This window comes from Gopherus evgoodei, chromosome 3 (genome assembly GCF_007399415.2).
Source record: "Gopherus evgoodei ecotype Sinaloan lineage chromosome 3, rGopEvg1_v1.p, whole genome shotgun sequence".
Classification (NCBI taxonomy): domain Eukaryota; kingdom Metazoa; phylum Chordata; order Testudines; family Testudinidae; genus Gopherus; species Gopherus evgoodei.
In genome coordinates, this window is record NC_044324.1 from 176,964,989 (window position 1) to 176,988,244 (window position 23,256).

At 40.8% G+C, this 23,256-nt stretch overlaps 1 protein-coding gene across 8 annotated transcripts in view; it reads left to right on the top strand.

Moving 5' to 3' along the window:
• ESRRG (estrogen related receptor gamma) overlaps positions 1-23,256 on the top strand; it is a 509,353-nt gene that overhangs the window by 431,105 nt on the left and 54,992 nt on the right. The gene's annotated exons all lie outside the window — the stretch shown is intronic.

Consider the following 23,256-nt stretch of genomic DNA (forward strand, 5'->3'; position numbering starts at 1 on the left):
GAGATTTGTGTTCAAAGACATCTGAAATCATGCTGTTTAAAACTCTGTACAAGGCTAATTCCTCTGCACCAGATTAGAGCAATCTGAAGGCTGCACTGTGAACACCCCAAAGTGGTAAAAAAAAATGCAACGTAGGTTCAGTGTGAAATAGGGAAACCTGGCCACTATCCCTCTCCTCTGCTATGCCAGCTGGATTTGGGGAAGTGGCATAAGAACATCTACATTAGCAGGCAGATCATCTTATACTGGGGTGACAGTCCTTGGGAGAGTTAAACTGGTTTTAGGGCCAGATTATGCCAGCAGTAGGGCACAAGGAACTACACATATCTAAATATTTCCTTGGTCTGTGCAAGATGGACCAGTGTCCACATCACACAATAACATACCACAATTAAAGCTAATTAGCAATCTCAGCAGAGACAGTGGTAAGAAGAAATAATCTCTCAGAGCAAAGATTTGTGGATCTTCTAGGTCAGATCTGAAGCATGTTTTCAATGCAGTGTTTGAGACACTTGTACCTGTTTCTGGCTGTGCCAAGTCCAGGAAAAAGCAGGCTTCTCTAGTCCGGCATGTGCTTATGTAACCTCCCCTTTCTTCCAGTCACCTGAAGCAATGGGTCAGCATGCCCATGCTGACCTGCTCTGCGGCTGCTGCAAACTCATTCTGTACCTCTCTATTCCTTAAAGATGTATGCCCCTTCCTCTAGCAAGCCGGACAAATCCCTCTCTTCCCCCCCTGCTTAGCGTGTAGTGCAATCATTCTATGGGTTAATAAACAAATACACTCTCCACGGCTGTCAATCTCTCACCTTTCACAAACATATGAAAAAAGTGTTAGCTTTTTATTTGTTATTTATTTTATTATATTCGTCTTGGTATTCTAGCAGGATAATTGGAGATATTTGTGCATTTCAGTCAGCTAATTGCCGTATTGGAGCCTCAGCATACCAACCATTCACAGTGAGGATGGATGTACTTTAATTGCTATAGCCAATATAGTAATGTCCTTTTAGATTCCATTTTACCCCATGGAATTTTCTGATTCACCTTAATGTGAATGCGTAATCCAGCAACTTTCTGTTTATCAAAGTTAAAAAATAATGTATATTTCTAATACCATCAGAAATTGCACCCTTATTATAATATTATTAGACTGTACAGACTACATATATATACATGCAGCAAGCCAGAGTACTGGATTTTGTTAATGCATGGAACAGCAGATAGTAAACATCTACATTTCAGTATGTTACTTTGTTCCTGAGACACTTTTGTTTTAAGCATTTCTTGTGGTAGTGACTCAACACTTAAGTATTGGGTTTTTGTCTTCCTATATGTCAAAAACAGTGGGGCCCCAATTCTGCTTGGGCTTCTGGTCCTACCACAGTGTAGATAATAAATAATAATAATAAAAATCAATGTGCTTCTAAAGCATAATTTTACTTTTGAAGGGGGACAGTATCCTACACATGCTGAAATATTTCATATTCTGCCCAGATGAAATGTATTTGTTCAAAGTTTGTACCACAAATGGTTTATAAACAAGCTTTTGAATCATGAGCAATGTTTTTCTGGTACAGTTAACTTATTTCTGTCTCCTTAAACTAGTTTGTCTTTATGCTTTGAATGCTACAATAATTTCTTTAATCAAATTGATGGAAGTCCCTTTCCCAGCCCACACTGAAACCAATTTATTGGTCATGATACGCCAGCTATGTTGCTAACAGTCGTAACGAACTGTCAGGCAATATCGCAGTGAAGCTAATTTGAAGTCATTAGGTGTGCAGCGTTCAGGCAACAATTTGTTACAGTGGTTAGGAACACAGCTGACATTTCTGAATGGCTTTGTTCAAAGCAGTTCTAGATGAGCCCAAGCAAATTGTAAACTAATTTAAACATCACTCTGTATTATACTAGCTACTTTGTCTTACACTGGTTGCTAATAAAGCACCCCAAATTAAGTCAAAACTAGTTAAATAGGTGAGTTTGAGCTTCATCTTCGGAAGATGCCTACAACAGTCTAACTGAAATAGAGCACTGGAGCTAGAAGTCAGTCCCACACCACGATGATTGCCCCAGGACCTTTTATCAGTTTGATTTGTGAATATGTTACATAGCTTTCTTTTGGAGTGTGGCGTGCAGGGGGAGTGGAGAAACTGAGCAATCTTTTAAAAACAATTCAATGCCGTAGTTAGCATGAAAAGCTATTGGACACTGTAAGATGGCATTATAAATTTAAGACCCGCAATCTGAACTAGCTGAGGAAAACGTCTATAGTCTATAAGTCTTAGACTTATGAGACAAAGTCAAAAACACACCTGCCGTGGTAAAGCTGCACTATCTAAGGTTACTTGCTTGACCCCATTTGGGTTAAAAAAAAAAAACCTAAATAGTAAACAAAGGCAATCCTTTCCTAAGCCTTCTGATAAGCCGAAGTCAGTGATAAAATCTGTGCTTGCTGCTTTAGATCACAAAAATCAAAATGAGGAAGAGCTTGACATGCTAAAGGGCAAATGTGATGAGCATGATCAGAAGGTTTTTAGTTTGGTTTTGAATGATGGAGTGCTGCTGAACTTGGGCTGCCAGAGCTTAACTAATGACCGGGATTGGCACAAAACAACTGTAGAGAAGCCTGCGATGGTGCTACCCTGCTGTTGCCTGTGCCGGCACATGTTATTCTAGGCAGTGATACAGTGGAGCTGGGAAAAGGGACAAGTCATAAAAGGAACAAAGAGCAACAAAGGTATGAATTGTTATATAGCCATAGTCAGCCAAATAAACCTTTGGTGTCAGTCCATTGAATGCAGTGGCATTATATGTGAATTTGGCCCGTTATGTGGGCTACACCAGATCTTCCTTTATTGCAGTAATTTCTTCAGGTGTAACATGATTAAAGACCCTTCATTTCAGTTGTGTTAGAACCAATAAAAGACTAAGCTGTAATGCATTGTAATTTAATGGAAACCTTTATATTTTGAAAGACAACTTTATTGTGGAAGAAAATAACATTTTTTTCAGCCATTATAAAGAGGATTCTTTCTTGAAGTTATCTACAGAAAGTAACATGCTGTACGCCTTTGATCCCTCTGTCTACACCATTCTCTGTGGAGGTCATCTTCTAAAATTTGCTTTAAATTATATTAAATTCATATGCTATCATAAAATCATTAGAACTTCTGAATTATTGGGACTGTTCTCTAATAGCAGTTTTTTCTGAACAAAAAGTGTCCAGTTCTACAGAAGGAAATATTGAAAGAAAAATATGTATGGAAAGGCTTTATCAGCAAATAGAATTAGTCTGCTCACGTTAATAAATCAAATAAATGGGAAGTGTGTTGTTATGAAACATGACCATGTCTTATCTGAAGAAGCAAAAGAGCACAATGGTATTAAGAAATGCTTGACTTTAGTTAGAGGAGCGTAAGGGCACAAGAACAGATGATGGTGCCCTAATAGCCCTTTTTAAGAATGACAGGGCCCCGCCATTAGCATCCTTTTATATTCTTGAAATTGCTCATGCCTCGCTTTTCTGGTTCCTATCTGCCTGACTCTTTTTTATTTCTCTTTCAATTTCATCCGCGCTCGGATAAGCGCATGCTAACACAATATGATTGAGCTGTAAAATGGAATGCTGTCGCCTCTAATCTCTTTTATGTAGATATGGAGGTACTTGCACACTCCACTTCATTCTCTCTCTCTCTCTCCATTGTTGGCCTTTTTAGAATGGCTTGCCAAGTAATGGAGGCTCAATCAAATATTAGAGCTAGGTTTCACAGGGTGTGATAAGAAGATTATCAGTCCAGCAGTCAGATCTATTGTTGTTCTTTCTGTCAGATTAAAATATTCCTATGTACTGTAACTTCGTTAGCAAAATGCTGAAGGTGCTTAGGGAGACACTGAGGCTGCTTCATCTCCTGCCTGATGAGACAAAACCCACATTAGTTGACCTATATAAATGGCCTAAATATATTTATGGAGCTGTGCTAGACATTTTTTTTTACATAACAGACAGCTGTTTCACTCAGTGGTTTACCTATGGTTGGGGCCCTCCCCTTTGCTTTGGTTTGGGGAGGGGGGCATTTTATTTTGGGCATATTGAATTAATTAAGCTGTTCTCCAGTGTAGGATGGAATTCTGCTGATGTCTAGTCACAGTTTCAGAGTCACTCAGGCACCATTTCTGTAATGTAACTGTCTCACTGACATTCAGCAAAAATGTGCAATGTTCTCTTATTCTAAGTGGAGGCAGGAAACATTAAGCTCTTAAAACTGTGCATAACAGGAAGCTAAAGGGACAAAATGTTCTCTAAAAAAATTTGCATGCATGAAAAAACACCAACCAGACCATAGAAATCAAGTTTTCGCACTTAAAATGAAAAATTTGGTTGAGATCACTACATTGGGCTAATCTATCAAAAATTAACTAGTTACACAATTTCATAAGTTAAACTTGCTTGCTTTCAAATGTGGTCGTATTTTGCCAGGAATTAACAATATTTCATTATAGGTATAGGTAAAAAGAGGCAGTATCCTGGTATTTAAAAGGGGTACTGCATGAGGGTATTATTTTTGATGGACCAGATCCAAGAATGTTTTGAATATTTTAGTGCTAATGTTAATGTTTTATGAAACATTATTGTTCTAATACACTCTGTGTAGAGGACAATATTTAAGCTTTTCTTTCCAAAGCAGCTCTCAGAGGTGTAGTTTAACATTGTAAAATTGAACAGGAATATGATTCGCTGTAGAGTTGTCATTTTTAAACTGTCCTTTACTCATCATCTGCTCCAAAAATGCCACTCTGTGTGATAAACGTGGGTAAAGACATAAAGAAGAAGCTGGAAATAATCACTTTAAAGTGTTCCAGCAATGTATCTTATGTGTATAGGTAGGTGAAAGGGGTGTGTGTGTATATATGTATTTATGCACATACTCTCACATGTACTATGTGTAACCTAAAGTGTGTGTGTGCATTCTATATAAATCATTGTGTAATATAAAGTGTAAATGAAAAAAGTTGAACTTCCGTGCTACTTCACAATAGATGGAGTTTTACAGTACTCGGTGTTAAGCACACATGCAGAACTAATTCCAGATAGACCCAAAGGACTTTGGAGACAGGCTGGGATTTTGTGTGGGAAAATTACGCGGGGCTCCATGTAGTATGCACTTCACCTCCCACCTTCCAGGCAGCGTGCCCTTACAGCCTCTCCACTGCCTTTACTTCAACCTCTCTGCAGCACTTTGACCACTGGGTGTGTATAATCACATACACGTTGGCCAGCCTCCCAGTCCATCCCCATAGTCCTCTTTCTGAGGCCTTTGTGGAGTTGATGTAGAGCCCAGCTCTGCTGTGTGGAGTGGCTACAGAGCCCCACTGAGCACCCACTCCATACCCACTCATTTTCACACAATGTAATCATGTGGTTTTGTTGACTTTATGGCCTTCCGCAACCTATTATGCTCTTAGCTGAATTCAGGGGCATTTTAGGCAACACTTCCAATTTTGCAGCTGCACAGGAGTCCCCGGGTCCTGGAGTCCCTGTCCCTTCAGAAACAGGTGGAAATGCTAATGCAGTGTTTACTAGCCATGCTACATGGTATGGAGTATGAGCTGCTTCATGCTGCTTGACAAATCTGTAGTGATAATAACTTGAGCCTCCTGGGGAGTCAGGACACCTTACCCTTCATCCCTGCACTGTCTTGGATACTTTGCAAGTTTCCCTTGTCTGCTGTTCATCAGAAAAACACTATCCACTCTTCCTTTAACCCCTTCCACAAGCATGCACACTGGATCTGGACATAAGAACTATTTCCCTATGGTATTTTACCTCCTCTCCCAACACACAGTTTAAATGGCATCCGAGTCATGGGAGAAGGTCACTGGGCCTTACATTCAGGGATCCAAGTCAAACAGCTTCTCACGAGCCCCAGCTTTCCTTGAATGGTCTCTTCCTGAATTTCAGCATATCAGAGGGTTCCGCTGTGACTATTATAGATAACTATGGAGATACATTTATATGAATATGTGCTTATATTATGCGTTCATATGTGCACTCAACAGTGTTTCTCTTGCTCCCTTGGAGAACACTAAATGGCAAGCTTGGAATCTTGGAGCCTTAGTGTGGATGGGCTGCCAGCCGCTGCCTGTGTTTTAAGCACCATGCTGAGTAGCCCTGCTCCAACACTGTGCTTCCAATGCCAGCAACTTATCTACACTGCTTTGGTACATCAACATTGGTAACACTGATGGAACTGAACTAGTGTTAGCAAATTAGGAGGGAAAATTTTTAGAAGTTCCCCTAATCTGGCCTACACCACTGCCAGTGGTTCTGTGTGAGAAGATGTATTATGAGGCACACACATTAACAAATGTTCCCAGTGTTTTCAAATAAAAATAGGGAAGTGGTAGTGGTGGAAATGACAAGGTCTTTTTTCTCTCTTGTATGAGATGTTTATTTTAAAAGTATTTGGAATATTCATCTGAGATCTGTGGATCTGGCACAAAAATCTCTAGGGACCTGCTTCCACTCCTCCTGAAATCAACTACAAAACTTTGATGGGAACAGGAGAAGGCCAAAGTGCAATAACAGATACACACAATATTAGCATGTCTGCTGTTCAGGGAAGATTTGTTCCAGGTAAGGATGAGGCTCACTGGAGGGGGAGAGGGGGGAATGAGGAAGTTTGTCCTACTGATGTTTTGTGCCTGTCCTGTGGATAAACATAGAACTTCAGTTTCTGATATTATCAGTTCTGACATCCATGACTAGTATTAAATTAACAGAAAAGAAAATCTTGCATGCCCAGCCATTTATCCATTCCAAGTCTTATGGTTAAATATAATATAAATATTCTATACGACTCAAAAGAGCTTGATATGAAGACATCCAGTGAAACTCATACAAGTAACCCCAGCTGCTTTCAGTTTTAACATCTGTTGTCTGTCCACTGAAAGAATATTATTTAAAAAATTGTTCAGTTGATCAGATCACAGAAGACCTTCCAGCTCACCACGTATTTATTATTTACTCTTCATTAAAACAAAGCCTTTAAAAAAGCTTAAATCCATCAGTAAAATCAGTTTTTCTCAGAATCCTTTCCCACTTTTTAAAGCAAATGCTACCCTCAACACATTCACAGTCTGGTTGTTGCACTTGTTCCCCCAGTACCCCCTTTATCTGCCTCAACCAATCTCCAAATGAATGCATGTCTATCATGGCCTTAGCTTTGACACTCTGGATATATTGATTAATAGTTGCCCTAAGCTCCTTTTAGCAAATCAAATTTTCACTTTTAGCAAGGATTTCGCCTCTGATTTATTCAGCAAAGTGAAATGCACTAAATTGGCTTTGACATTCAGGGAATATGGCTGAAAAACAAAGAGGAGAGGAAAGAGAGAGAAATTGTGTGGCAGCTGGAGACTGGAAGCATAAAAGACACCGTTTCCATAGAATATCACAGGCTAATCTGAAAACATATGCATTTAAAAAGGAGGTGGAAAATTATTTTCTTATATTGCAAACTTGGAGAACAAGTTTTACATAGCAAAATGCAAGATTTCCATCCAGTATTCATCACATTTTCTTCATACTACAAATATGGAATCCTGTTTTATATCTATTGATAATAATTGTATTAAACAAAAGATACAAAGGTTTTGAAATAATTTTATAATGAAGTGTGAAATTAGTAAATTTTTTCAAAATATTTTGCTACCTCTATTGCTGCCTATATAATGCTGTTCACTTCTGTGGCACTTTAAAAATAATAAATGGTTAATGAAATGATAACAAATGAACACCAAATAATTGTAATTCTTTAACTAGAAACAGACATTATTTGATCTTAAATGCCAGAGTAAAAAAAAAAATTAGCAATATTTTTCTATTCATAATTTTCGTAACAAAATCTGGACAAGTATGTGACATATGGACTGATTTACACAGTCTGCGTCCTTGTTAGGCAAAAGCTAAATTATTGACTTGTCCATTGGATTGAGAATACACATTGCATTTTTCATATTTAAAAGGCTTCGAAGTCATGGAGTGGAGATGAGAGGGAAATGGAAAAAACCTTAATCCTGCTACATTAACACATTGGGTTTTGGATTTCTACTGAGCATTTTAGGGCTTTGAGACTAGATATGGGGTGGCCAAACTGGCTCGCGAGACACATGTGGCTCTTTTACAGGTAAAGTGTGGCTCATGGAGTCCCCTATGCCCCCCACTCTCCATCTACCAGACTGGGGTGGGAGCTCAGGACCTCTGCCTTGCAGCAGGGTGGTGTGGTAGGGGTTTCAGCCTCACGGGGTGTGCCTGGCTGGGCATGGAGTTTCAGCAGGAACGGGGCTGAAGTCCTGAGCCCCAACAGGCACCTTCTGTGGGGCTAAAGCTCCAAGCCCCAGCAGGCATGCCCTGGCTCTCGAACTTCTGATAATTGTCATGTGCAGCTCAGAGGATCAGTACGTTTGTCCACTCCTGGAATAGATTTTAAATTGGAAAGAAGAACATAGGAATGGTTTATACTTGTTAAAAAAAATTGAATAATTAAAGTGAGAAATTCTAGAGGAAAATATATATACACGTTTATACAATTAATTTAAAACACACACGCAGTTCTATGACCCAGGTACTCAGATGGTGTAATTTGGCATAGCTTAACTGAAGTCAGGTGAGCTGTACCATACACTTCTTCTGGGGATCAACTCATATAAGTAGTCCCTATGCCAATGAGAGCTGAGAACTGCAGTACCTTGCAGAGTTGAGCCTTAAACAGGTAGTCCCGTTTATGGGACTATAATATTCACATTAGTACTGATTATTTGTGTTACTAAGGGTTCAGTAGATTAGATCCACTCTCACTGCAGGTGACTGTCTTACAGTTTTCATTTTTCCTAGCCAATACAGAATTAACCTTATTACCAGAAGAGAATCTAAATGTATCATTGTATCCTATTTCCTTTCTTATTTTGCTACACTCTACATTTTTTCTTCCCAGTAAGAAAATTAATTTGATATCTGCAGCACTAACTGACCTCAGAATTGACCTGAGACTCAAGAAGCAGTGGAATTTACAAATGGGAGAGCATCTGGATTGCCATACATGAGATGCCAGGGCATGCTAGGCATTTACAGGCATATTATTTCCTTAAAATCATGCTGTTTTCCCCATAATTTAGTGCAATTTCCAACCATTTTAAATGACTGCTAATTAGGAGAGTGCTATAAAATACCAATTTAAATTGCTGAAATAATCTTTTAGGGTGCTTCAATTCCCAAACAGCTTGCAGCATACAGTCAATAGACAAGGAAGGCCAATTCTTTCTAAGATGAGCAAATGAGAAATACTCAGCTCAAAGCAGGTTTACTTGCTTTAAAACAGGCTAAGACATGTGGGCCTGATCCCACAATCCTACCTCGAATGAGTGAATATTATTTACACAAGTCGGGAGGGTTGCATCATTGGACTTTTTATTTGTGGACAATAAATATCACTTTTGTTGCTATCTTCCCCTCCCTGCTTATATAGAGCTATTTCAACCAGAATCAGAAAGAATATAAAGGCTTCCAAACACAGAAAGATTTTTAGATGATTTTAAAAGCCTAATGTGGTCCCTGATCATTTTTTCCATGAGATCACAAGTGCTGTATGATCAAACTTGGTTATCAAAATGATCAACTCACATACTGGATTTGAAGTGGTAAAATCATATCAATACATATTGCAGCCTCTCAGTCTAGTTAATTCTGAAACCAAGCAGGTTACAGTTAATCATCTAGCTTTGCCTCCAACAAAAGTATATTTACTTTGATATGGGTGGGGAAGAGGAGGCTAGCTTTACAGCCATGTGTTGTTGACATTGTAAATCCAGGGTGGGTGGAAAGAGCCAGTTGCTCAGACTGGATTTAGAGCAGACAGGTTTACACCTGTATGACTAGGTCAGCAGCACAGACTGGTCTAGTTTCCTAAAGTTATCTGAGCCTAATTTAAATACTGTAAATCCAAGGGTGCCTCTAAACAGCATCTACTTTCTCTCTGGATGAGGTAGGCTTCACACCTGCTTAACCTACATTAGAATAGGATTAACTACCTGAATTACGAGGCCCCCTTAGCCAGTCAGCACGTCTGTAGCAGGGCACATGGTGACCTGGGCACGGATATAGGGGGAGAGAGGAAAAAAGAGCATATGGGTGCTAATGGCAACACTTAGACCAATCTGATCAACAGAGTCAGCAGTTTTTAAAAATCAGTTGGCTGTAATCTCCTTCTGCATGGATCATACAAGAGCTTTGTGAACTTATGTTTCTAGTGCTAGCAGTAAGCTTCTTTTTGAGCAATGCTTGATAGATGTATATAAAAAAGAGAATTAGCCTTACATGTTGGTCCTAAATACTCATTTATTTAATTACCTAAAATGAATACTTACTAGGCAGTAACTATTAAGCTTGTTTCCCTTGATATTTTTAATTCACTCTCTCCCGGTTTAAAACCCTCCAGAGTTAATTGCGTACAGTAGTATTTTGAGAGGGTTTGTTTCTTTTACTTAAAAAAAACAACAACCTCTAGAACTCTCCTTTTTATTTGAAAACGTGTAGACTGTGCACATGTTCTGTAACATTGAATAACATTCCCAAGAGCTTTTGCTCCCTAAACTTCTGAGACACTTTACTTTAGCCAGACACAAGAGAAATTTCTTAATTTAATAAGCAAGCTGTGCTACTCATTAAAGGCTTCATCCTGAAAGCAGTTGACAGCCCTCAACTCTCACTGACTTCATGTGTAGGGCACTCCGCACGTGGCTGCGGTGTTCAGCACCTTGTAGAATTGATCTCTCCTTACGTGAGGTGTTGAGTTCCTTTAATTCCAATTGACAGTACTGAGGGTTGAGATTGCTCAGCAGTGTCAAGTGTAAGAAGGCATCCGAATCCAATGTAAATAGCACTTGAAGGGAAGAGCCTGCAAAGCTCTGCAATTGCTCTCTGTGCATGAGCATATTGGGAAAGAGTTACGGGCAGGTTGTGGGGAATGGCAGGGCAAATCCAGTTGGTTCACAACGCTCATGCATCTAGCTGATGGAAAAAAAACCCAACAACAGAGATAGCAGTTTAGCATTCCAGGGGATGGCAAGCAGAGTAGAGAGGTGGCTCTCAACCGTTCCAGACTACTGTACCCCTTTCAGGAGTCTGATTTGTCTTGTTTCAGCTCACTTAAAAACTATTTGCTTACAAAATCCAACATAATACAAAAGTGTCACAGCATGCTTTTACTGGCAAATTGCTTACTTTTTACCATTTAATTATAAAATAAATCAATTGGAATATAAATATTGTATTTATATTTCAGCGTATTATATAGAGCAGTATAAACAAGTCATTGTCTGTATGAAATTTTAGTTTATACTGACTTTGCTAGTGCTTTTTATGTAGCTTGTTCTAAAATAGGCAACAATCTGGATGAGTTGATGTACCCCTTGGAAGACCTCTGAGTGCCCGCAGAGGTATACGTTCGCCTGCTTGAGAACCACTAGAGTAGAGGGTGTTGATCATAGGCGCCGACTTCCCCTCTTTCACGAGGGTGCTCAATACCCCCCCAACCCCAGCCCACCCCCACTCCACCCCTTCCATGAGGCCAGGCCCTGCCCTGCCTCTTCCCACCCCTTCCCCGCCCCTTGCCAACCCCTTTCCCAAAGTCCTCACCCCAACTCCACCCCCTCCCTGCCAATATGTCAACTTCTTCCCCAAATCCCTGGCTCCGCTGCCTCCCCTGAGTGTGCTAACACTGCCAAACAGCTGTTTGGTGGCAGCCGGGTGGGAAACGCTGGAAGGTGGATGGAGGAGCAGGGATGCAGCACACCTGGGGGGGAGAAAGAGGTGGAGCAGGGAGGAGGGGAGGTTGGCTGCCGGTGGGTAAAGAGCACCCACTAATTTTTCCCTTTGAGTGCTCCAGCTCTGGAGCACCCACGGAGTCGGTGCCTATCATGTTGATAATGAGAGTCTTAATATGCCTCGTAACTGAGTAATGCCATCTGCAACCATGTAACCTGTGAAGATCATGTCTGCAATGAGAGAGAATAATCTGTGAGAGTGACTGTGAAAGGGCTTGTTAGGGGGAAAAGATGTGTGTATATATATATTGCTATGGTGGCATATGTTCCTGAAGCTTTTTACGTGATCGGCTAGAATTTGCCATAGAGAACTTCACTAACAATTGAATGTACTATTTCTGCAGTAGAAGGTGATGACTTTTTACAGCAACACTAAACAGTTTAGGACAAGCAGGGAAGTATACCTAATCCAGTTAAAAGTAGAGGGGGAATTTTAGGCAGGTAGAATATAATTATTTAATTGGAATTTGACCAGGATGCTTTTGCACTGTTAGGATATCTTTATATACATTCAAATTGCATTGACTGTGCAGTTTTAAGTTATGGAAATATTTTGAGTCCTTTGAGCATGGAAATTAATTTCATAAATTCAACTTTGTTTTTACCTAACACCTTGTGATGTCTGTTTCCTTAACAAAGTATGAGATGTCAGTTGATGCTTTTTACTGCAGCAACTTAGTAACCAATCCTGCATATACTTAAGTACACGAATAAATTTCTTCACATGAACAGCTCCATTGAGCAAAGTTATCCCTTTGCTTCAGTGGGTACATGATCAGACCCATAACTATCAAGCTTCACACTCCAGTCTTCTCTTTGTAAGAGTCTGATCCCAAATCCCATTGAAGTCAATAGAAAGACTTTCATTGACGTCAGTATGTTTTGGATCAGACCCTAAAGATGTATGTCATGATCTGCTTTGCAGGCCTTAAAGTTTATTATTTGCCTTCTACTTTCGGTGGAGGGGGTGGGAGAGAGGGATGGGATAGGAGACTTATTGCAATTCCCTCTGGCTATGCTGGAAGAAAGACAGGAGACACTGGATGTGGTTTAATTAGGCCACAACTTCATTCCTGAATGTCTGGGAGCTCCCAGCTGATAACATTGCACAGTGCAGATAATTCCATAATCATTTATTGGGAGGGGTCAGGGCCGTCCCTACCCATACACAAAGTACGTAGCTGTGTAGAGTACCAGGAAATTTGGTGCCCCAAATTTCCTGGTGCCCTGCGCAGTTGCATGCTGCTCCAGCTCCTGCTCCGCATCTTCCCCATGGCCTCCGCTCCTGCTCCACACCAGCCCCACCCCCACTGCATCCCTTCCTCAAAGCCCTGCCCTGTTTTGCCCCAGTCCTACCCCTTCCTGTCCCTGCTCTATCCCACTCCCCGAGGACCATAACAGGGCCGGGCCTGCACTCACCAGCGGCAGGAAGTGCAGCGCTTCAGCCCCAGCCGCGTCCCTGGTGAGTGTTGGGAGGCGGTTCCCCTATGCCCCCCAAGCCAATCTCGCCCCCCTCCCCCCACAGAGGCCTGGGGCCAGCTCCCCCCCCCATGGGTGCCTGGGACCCCACACTCTGCCCCCATGGGGGGCTGCGTAGGGGCCCAGAATAGCTAGGGACAGCCCTGGGAGGGGTCCCTGGCCAACCTGCCCCTTTAATAAGGGTTATGGGGGATATAAAAGAGGTGGGGTTATTCCAATCATAGGAACTCTGACTCCCCTGTTTCCACTCCTTTAAGAATACTTCCTTTAAATCCTTTCCCAATCCATTTTTTCTGATCACCGTATCCGTTCTCTATGGAGTACCTGCCTTGGACATCCACCTCACGGTTACATAATGAATTGCAACATCATAACCTAACTTCCCCTTTTGTTTTTTCCCCCACTAAGCCCCCAGCGTGCGGTAGGGAAGGTGAAAAACCCATCTTGCACTGGCGATGAGTGAAAAATTCCTTCCCAGCCCCCTGAGAAAAGAGCGACTAGCTAATGCCCACAGCAGATCAGGACAAAACATGGTATTTTAGCTACTTCTATGGGTGAAAGCGTGGATGTTGCTCTGCTTGGTCCAGGTAAAAAGAGGGGCTTTTATTGCACAGACATGGGCATAAATAGTCCCCTCTTTCTTCCTGTGACTTGGGGGATGGATCAGCCTCTCCAGGCTGATCTGGTATGGAGCTGCCTACCTCTGTAACAGGTAACTGTCTGGCTCTCTATCCCTTAAAGGGGCAACACACCTTCTCCAACAAGCCAGACAGAGGGCCCACCACTTATTGTGCGATGAGGTCATTAACGAGGAAAAGAGCCCTGCTGTGGGGAATTAGGGTCACTTACTGTAAAGCAGAATAAGAATCTGTTCTTAACTAGAACCATATTTCAGCCCTTACAGAAATACCAGCACGTGGCCTGCATGCTAGTGTGTCTGTAGTGGAACTTACTCCTTAGCTGATTATGTTATCAATTCACTGCAGGGAAAAATCTATAGAAAGTCTGTATTTATGATCTGGGAGGTTTTAAAAACGCTATGTTATAGTCCTTTGAAACTGTTCTCTTGTCTTCTGCCCATAGGTTGTGATTCCAACTGGTCAAACTACTTTCCCAAACTAGTTTCCCATTCTAATAATTTCAGTAATCTAATAATAATCTAATAATTTCCCAAACTAGCTTCCCATTCTAATAATTTCACCTGCAACTTACTGCTTTTGCACTGGTGATGGATATCCCTCTGGAATTCCCTTAATTAAAATGGCTACGTTCTTCTGGGTTTTCTTGTTCTAGCTGGATGGATATTGTTGAGGTTTTTTAAGAAAATAGAAGTCACAGCAAGTCTTAGGCTAGTATGCCTATTAGCCCATTAATGCAGCTATACTGTTCTGAGGTATTGGCTCCTTGTTCCATCCATACTTGGCTTGTTATCCTCTTATCAAGCTCTCTGCATCCCTTTGTTTATTTGAGGAGACAGGAAGACTGTGTGAAGGCTGCTTAGTCAGGGATATCAGCGTTGTTGGCAGGGGAGTGATTGCCAGTTGAAAAACAAGGCATTATTGCTCATTTTTTCCCTCTTATTAGTTTGATTACATTTGCAAATCAAATCAATCCATCAGACATGATCAGGCCTCGTCCGCATTTTAAGGAATAGTAATCTCCGTCTAATAAGATGCAAATGTGTCACATTGGTAAGTAACCAATAAATCATCGTCTTGTCTTTGGCAATCATTAAATATCAGAACCAACAGTCAATTTTTAGTATTTTCAATTTGCGATATGCCGCTGGAATATAAAGATAGATGGACGTAATTACACAAACCAAACACTATTTCAGTTCATTCCAGACAGCAAATTTAGTGGAAGGTATAACTGGCTTGTCATCACACTACATTATTCCTGGCGGTTCATGCAAAGTTCACAGACAAGCTTCAAATGGACGTTGCTCTTTTTACTTCCCTAACAACATCCCCACCACCATGACCAAACTTCAGCAAATGACTGAAACGCTGTAGGACATGTCTTCTCTGGGTGCACAAAGAGGCATGGAAAAAAGAACCTCACACTTTTTTCCAATACTGGCCCATCATGCATAACTAAAACTGCAATCTAAAAAGTTTTCTAATATTTATCACATGCCCCCTCTACCGCCTCTCCTGCCTTTTTTTGGATGACTGAAAAGTTTTAAAAAATTTAAAAAATTTAAAAAATCTTACCCCAATTAAAAAAAAATAACTTTTGGATTTCCTACATATAATTCTTCTGCACAAGTTATCCAGTATATGGCTGAATGTAATGAAGACACAATGCAAATGTGAGAGAGTTTTCAATAACTAAGTAACCTGCTATTTAAACGAGTGGAAATTCAAATTCTTTTTCTTTCTTTCTTTCTTTTTTTAATTGATTTGGGAAAATTGATTGCTTCATGTGCATCCTGTGGATTAATTAATATGTGTATTGCCTTACTTGTAGAGTGTTGCTTTCCATTAATGGCTCTATTTGTTTGGATAGTTTTCAAAGAGGGGAAAAGAAAGAGGCTGCTATCCTGACCCCATTGGAATCAATGGCTAAACTCCCATTGACTTCCAGGAGAAAGAGATTTCACCCACAGTGTCAATATATGCATCATATGTTTCATTAAATGTATGTACATATGTTGAAAATATATTGTATCAATGATGTAAAAATAATTTTAATTATGAAGATATGCTCCATCATTCAATATATTCAGGATAGATCTGTATACACAAGGGTGCTCCTTTGTGAACAGTGCTTACTGTATTCTGAACTAAACAACGTAGACCACTCCTTTACGTTCACAGACATTGTTTAATGTGTTTGTAGAATGAAGAACCTAAAATTGCAATCCTATACTTAGGCAAAACTCTCAGGGAAGCCAGTAGGAGTTTTGTCTGATTAAGGACTGCAGTATTGGACCCTATGGCTGCTTCTATTATTGTGATACAATGGAAGGGCCAGATTCTACAAAAGGCTGGCTTTCTACTAAGCCATAAATGGCTGTGCAGAAATCAGAAAAGAGGATTTTGGAGGCTTGTGTCGTCTTATGTAGGTTTCTACTGCACCAAAGCCAGACATGGGACTTACTTGTATCTGACCTTAAAAGACTTCACTATGGTACCTATATAGAAAAATGTATGCCATATTTGGACCTTCTGTTGCTGAACTCTGTCAAACTAGTTCCAGGGCTCCTTCTCCCCTTCCTCTCCTCCTTCTCCTCCTTTCCCCAATTGAGAAGGGGAACCTCCTATGCTCTGGAGTAACTGAGGAGAGCACTAGTTGGAAAGATTCTTCAGCAGCCTAAGTAAGAATAATTTTTTCATGGCAGCATTTTGATTTGATTTTATAAATAAATCAAGTGTAAATTAGGTAAGAGGCTTCTTTGTGGGAAGGCTGTACTTGCTTTTGGGTCTGCATCACTTTGAATCTCTTTGCTGACAGTTATCTGGTGAAAGAGAGGTGAAAGGGTGGGGGACTGACTTTGCAAACATGAAAATCTGAACTGCTGCATGACCACCACATAGAATTCATTCTTGTCATGAAAAAGTCTTGTTCTTTTTTCTGGCAAAAGAAGCGGATGAATGAGATAAATTATAGAATATTGCAAGTAATGTTAGTTAGCAGTGTCTACATGCCAAGCATTTAGACAGCTTGAAATACAGTATCCATTTATAAACAGTTATTGCCGCTTTGAAAAATATAAAATGTTAATATGCATGGGCCAGTTTTTAATCTCACTTACAGTAGTGTAAACCTGGAATAATTACATTGATATGAAGGGATTACTCCAAATTTAAACTGGCGTAACTGAGGTAGATTCTGGCCGTGTAACCCCAACAGGTTCTAAACAAGAGTCTGCCTTAATACACTCCTAGCACTCTTTTTCTGAAGGTCTATGTGCCATTTTAGCATATTCCCTTAAATATTTTAAACCTCAGCTGCTGGACTAATCCTGTAGTGGTCTTTTGCAAAATGTCCCCCATGGTTGTAAGCAGTCGCCAGAAATCTCATTGAAGTACATTTGATAAAGCCATTTTCAGCAGCCATGTGACTTATAAGCTCAGTACCAGAACCTTATGCTCCGTCTAACCAATTTACATACCACCATGGTACCTTTAATTTGCTTTTCCATCAAATCAGTAATGGATCTAATTGAAAAAATTGGCAGAACTACATACAACCTAACTACCAATCTCAGTGTTTTCAAAATATCAGAAATGTTGCACAGCTACGCAAGTGACAGCTGTGTTAGTGGTGCACTTCTGTTACTAATATGTACAAAAACAAACATTACTACAGGTGCAGCATATGTACCAATTGATCACTGCGCTATGAGAATTAATCACCTAGTATTCAGCTCAGAGAATAAAATTTACATCTTAATGTATGACTTTTTTTACAACACACATTTGCACTACTACGAACAGTATAGTTCACTCCAGTTTGAAATTTTATGTGCATGGTCTCAGCCAAAGTTCACAAGTTAACATTCTTGATTAACAAATTTCACAACAATTATATGGTTGGGATTTTATTTTAAGTTCTAACTTAAATGCCAACACTAATTGGGGTAGGTGATGAAGTGGGTTTAATCTTTGGAGCCCTACTTTCAAATCCTGTTCTCACTTTCACAACTGAAAAGGATTTGATGGTCTTATCTAGTTCATTGTGGACAATGCTCCATGTGAAAAAACATCATCCAGTTTGGCATATATCATGCTTGGCAGGCCTTATTCAAGAGGGCCTGACAGTGTTGCAGGTGCGTTGGCAAGCTGCATGGAGAAGCTAATACAACAACTGTCCACATTACACGTAACTCTAGCAAGTTGTATCAGTTCCATACCTTCGTGAGTACTAAATTAGCCTGTCATGCTGCCAATAGAATCTTGCTCTGTGCAGAGCCATGTTGAAGTCAGTCTGACTGGGTGTGAGGGTCTGCACAGGTGAATCCGATGGCAGGCAGCACTGGAACCATAAACAGTAAAGTATTAAATAAGGAAAATCAGACTTCAGTAATTGAGATACTTCTTTTTCCCCTATATATAATGGAAAAATGTGTCTTACTCATTAACATAGCTTTTGGTATTTTGAAAAACAAAATTAAAACAATTGTGTATTGACACATAGAAAGTTAATGTTTTTCAGGGAGATTTTATGGGGATGTTTTACTATGTGGCTAATTACATATTTATATGTAATGGCCCTGACAGAGCCATTACAGTCCATTGGGTAAATAATATGTTTTAAAAACCATTTATAAATATGTATTTACTTGACAGACCAGAACGGCTTTTTCTCAGTCATTCTCAGCCACTGAGTAAATAATATATGGATTGCTTTTAAAAATAAATATGTATTTCTCCGACAGACATTCCAGGCAATTGGGTAAATAATATGCATATTTTTCAAACATTTAAAAAGACATGGGCATATATAAAAATTCTGGCCTAAATATGTATCTTCTGTGGAGATCAGAATGACTCTAAAGGTGTCAGACTTTGCTTTGAAATTTCTGTTTTAAATTGCTTTTGTCAGTTTGTGTCACAACCTTCCAGTTAATTAAATGTATTTTTATGTATTTTCATACAGACAGTATAATATCAATGTTGATTTAGAGTTTTATAACACTAACACACTTGACCCTCTTACTCAATGGTATAAACTATAAAGTCAGCACTGTATAGTTATTTAAGATCCTACTTTTAATTTTTCACCATCAGAAAGTGAAAAGACTCATACACTGGTCCAATCCTGTTCCCAGTGAAGTCAATGGAAAAAACTCCTGTGACCTTAATAGAAGCAGTATCAGTCCCAGTTGTACCAATTAGCTGGAATCACCTGTTAACTGAAGTCTGTTTATGTCCCCTGGGTCTTTTTTAAACTGGTTGGTTGGTATGCATAGCTATGATATCATGAGGACTCTTCGGATAGGTTTTGGATCAGGCCCAATATTAGATCTGTGTTATGTTTCAGTAGACAGGGCACAAAAATGGAAGTCAAAAGACCTCGGCCACTGCCTCTTTGCTATGTGACTTTGGGCAAATCACTTAATCTCTGAGTTTTATTTCCCTCTCTGAAAAATGTGAGTTATACCCCCAATTTTTGAGTGCTTTGAGATCTATAGATTTAAAATGCTAGCTATTATTCATGGCACTCTGGGGCTCAGTGACTTAGCACAACGTGTTATCCAGTTGTTTCTTCTGTGGGTACCTCTACATTGCAGGTAGGATTGTTTCTCCCAACATGAGTAGACAGATTTGTGCTAGTTTTGCTCAGCTAGCACACTAAAAATAGCAGTGTAACTAGGGATAGCATGAGCAGCAGCATGGGCTAGCCACCTGAATGTGTACCCATGGTGGTCAGGTGGATTTGTACTCAGGCAGTCACCTTGAGTTGCTGCCCTTAGCAATACTGCTATTTTTAGTGTGCTAGCTTGAGCAGAGTTAAGACATGTCTGTCTACTCACACCAGGAAGCCAGCTCTCTGCTGCAATGCAAACGTATCCTATGTACTACATGAGTAGCGCCTGTCTATCCTTTTCATAGTACTTTGGTCATTTTCTTCCATTACCCTTTTCAGGGATCTTCCAAGACTTTTGAATAAACTGGGTTCTATTACTACTACTAATTAACAAAGGTTTTTTTGCCACTTAACGCAGCATTACGGTTACTTAGTGATAGCTCGTGCTGTTCCAGAATGTCAAGTGCAGCAAAACTCAAACTTCTAAAAAACAGGAAATACAAAAATACGAGGGTACTGTTTCCGATTTTGGTAGATGGGGATAGGGTGGGGTGGGGGGAAATTTAACCGTGATTCCTGGGGCTACTTAAGGACTTGAAAACTCTAGTTTTTTTTTGTCAGATAACTTAGCAATTAGCTGACAGGAGCCCTGTATCTAATTCCTTTATAAAAGAAAGAAAATTAAATAAATATTAGACCCATTCAGCTCTAATAACAACATGTTCTGACGTCTTGTGGCAAGTCACTTAAGGGACACTGGTTAGGTTTAAAATTGTAAGGTATATTCTTACTTTATTACTAACTCTGTGGAGAGAGAGAGACCCCATCAGGACTCCTGGGTTCTATCCCAGCTCTGGGAGGAGAGTGGGGTCTCGTGGGTTGCAGCAGGGACCAGATACATCTGGGTTCTATTAACGGGAACATCAGAATGGCCAGACTGGATAAAACCAATGGTCCCTCTAGCCCAGTATCTTGTCTTTCAACAGTGGCCAATGCCAGGTGCTTCACAGGGAATGAACAGAACAGGCAATCATCAAGTAGCCCTGTTGCCCACTCCTAGCTTCTGGCAAACAGAGGCGAGGGACATGCAGATCATTTTGTTAGAGCCCTGCCCACCATACCTAATAGCCATTGCTGGACCTATCCTCCATTAATTTATCTAGTTCTTATCATAGTCCTGTTGTAGTTTTGGCCTTCACAACATCCCCTGGCAACGAGTTTCCACAGGTTGACTGTGAAGAAATACTTTGTTTGTTTGTTTGTTTTAAATCTGCTGCCTATTAATTTCATTTGGTGACTCCTAGTTTTGTGTTATGTGAAGAAATAAATAACAGTTCCTTTTTCAATTTTTCCACACCAGTCATGATTTTATAGACCTCTGTCATACCGCCCTCAGTCATCTCTCTTCCAACCTGAAAAGTCCCTGTCTTTTTCAGTCTCTCCTCATACAGAACGTATTCTATACCCCTCGTCGTTTCTGTTGCCCTTCTCCATACCTTTTCCAAATTCAATATATCTTTTTTGAGATGAGGTGATCAAACCTGTATACACTATTCAATATGTTGGTGTGCAGTGGATTTATATAGAGACAATCTGATATTTTTCTCTTATGATCTATCCTTTTCCTAATGATTCCCAATATTCTGTTAGCTTTTTTGATTGCCACTGCACATTGAGCAGATGTTTGCAGAGACCTATCCACAATGAATTCAAGATCTCTTTATTGATGGGCTCAGCTAATTTAGACCCCATCATTTTATATGTGTAGTTGGGATTATATTTTGCCATGTCCATTACTTTGCATTTATCAACACTGAATTTCTTCTGCCATGTGTTGCCCAGTCACCCAGTTTTGTGAGATCCCTTTGTAACTCTTCACAGTCTGCTTTGGCCTTACAAAATTATTTAAGACAGTTATCTGCAAATTTAAACACCTCACTGTTCACCCCTTTTTCCAGATCATCTGTGAATATGTTGAATAGGACTGGTCCCAGTACAGACCCCTGAGGGACACCACTATTTACCTCTCTGCATTCTACCCCTTTTATTCTTACACTTTGTTTCCTATCTTTTAACTGAAGTGCCTGGCAATGCTTTCAGGATCATCTAATGATCCTTAATTTACTTTAATGATAAGCCTTTTGGTATTTTTATTACCCTGCCTCTGTTTATAAATAAACTCCCTGCCCCAACGGCTGTGCTGCATCCAGCTTCTGAACTCACCAGGTATCACACTCAAGCTGTTGCAGTTAAGAGCTCCACCAGGGGTTAGGGTGAGTAGACCTCCCCTACAAAACTTGGGGGGGAGGGTGTAGACAGGGCTGGTGCAAGGATGTTTTACGCCCTAGGTGAAACTTCCACCTTGCGTGCTCCCCCATCCCCGAGCCCCCTCCCTGAGGCGCCACCCCCTGTGCGCGGCAGCTCCCTACACCCCACCCTCTGCCCTGAGGCACCCCCCTGCTCCAGCTCACTCCTGCCCTGCCTACACCCCAAGCGCATCATCGCTGCTTCACTTCTCCCGCCTCCCAGGCTTGCGGCACCAATCAGCTTAGGCGCCGCAAGCCTAGGAGGCGGGAGAAGTGAAGCAGCCACGGCGTGCTCAGGGAGGAGGCGGGGCAGGGGTGAGCTGAGGCGGGGAGTTCCTCTGTCTGCCCCCCTCCCCACGCTCCCCTGCCCAGCTCCCTCCACCTAAATGCTGGCGGCAACTGGGGCGGCTGAAGATCCGGCCGCCGTGGTTGCTGCCGAAAAAAAGGCTGCCCCCAAAATTCTAGCGCCCTAGGCAACTGCCTAGGTCGCTTAAAGGGTTGCACCGGCCCTGGGTGTAGAACCCACCACTCCCCCCCCAAATGGCGCCCCTGCAGAAACCCCCCCACAAACTTAACCATTGGAGCCAGGGAAAGTACAGGTTTAGGTGGCAATTTGTGTGCAAGTGAAAAGGGTTGTAAAAGGATACAAAGTGATTGTTAAATGTTACATTTGTGGTATTCTGTTATGGGAGTAAGCTCAGTGTTTGAGCTTAGGGCAAGTCTATGTAAAGCCTGCCCATTACAGTGAAAAGACAGAGTGTGAGGATGTGTGTTGTAGATTTATTGGGGCATCGCTCAATTAGGCCACAGTTTCTGGGTGTTAACCGTAACTCTGTATTTTCTGGTTTTCAGAAGTTTGAGTTTTGCTGAACTCCACTTTCTGGAAGGGTGCGAGGTATCTTAACTCTGCAGTAACTAAGTTTTGATCACTTAAATATCCTACTTTTTTAAACAGAGAGAGAGAAATATTTGTTGGTATGAGTTAGTGCTCATTTTGACAGCTGTATTTCTCACCTAGGTTTGCAGTTAATAGACTACTGTGACTAGATAATAATCAAAAGATCTAGCTTTTATAAAGATCTCAAGGAACTTGACATCATTATCCCCTGTTACAGATGGGAAACTGAGGCACCGAAGGGTGAAGTGACTTGCCCAAGGTCACCTAGCAGGCTGGTGGCAGAGTTGGGACTAGCCCCAGTCATCTGGTCTTTCTATTAGACTGCACAGTTGCTATGTGATTCCTCAGTGATCCTCTCTCTCCTGTACATTTTGTTATAGTGGAATGGGGATAATGGTTGTGCATTGAAATGTTAGCAGTGTGCAGTTGC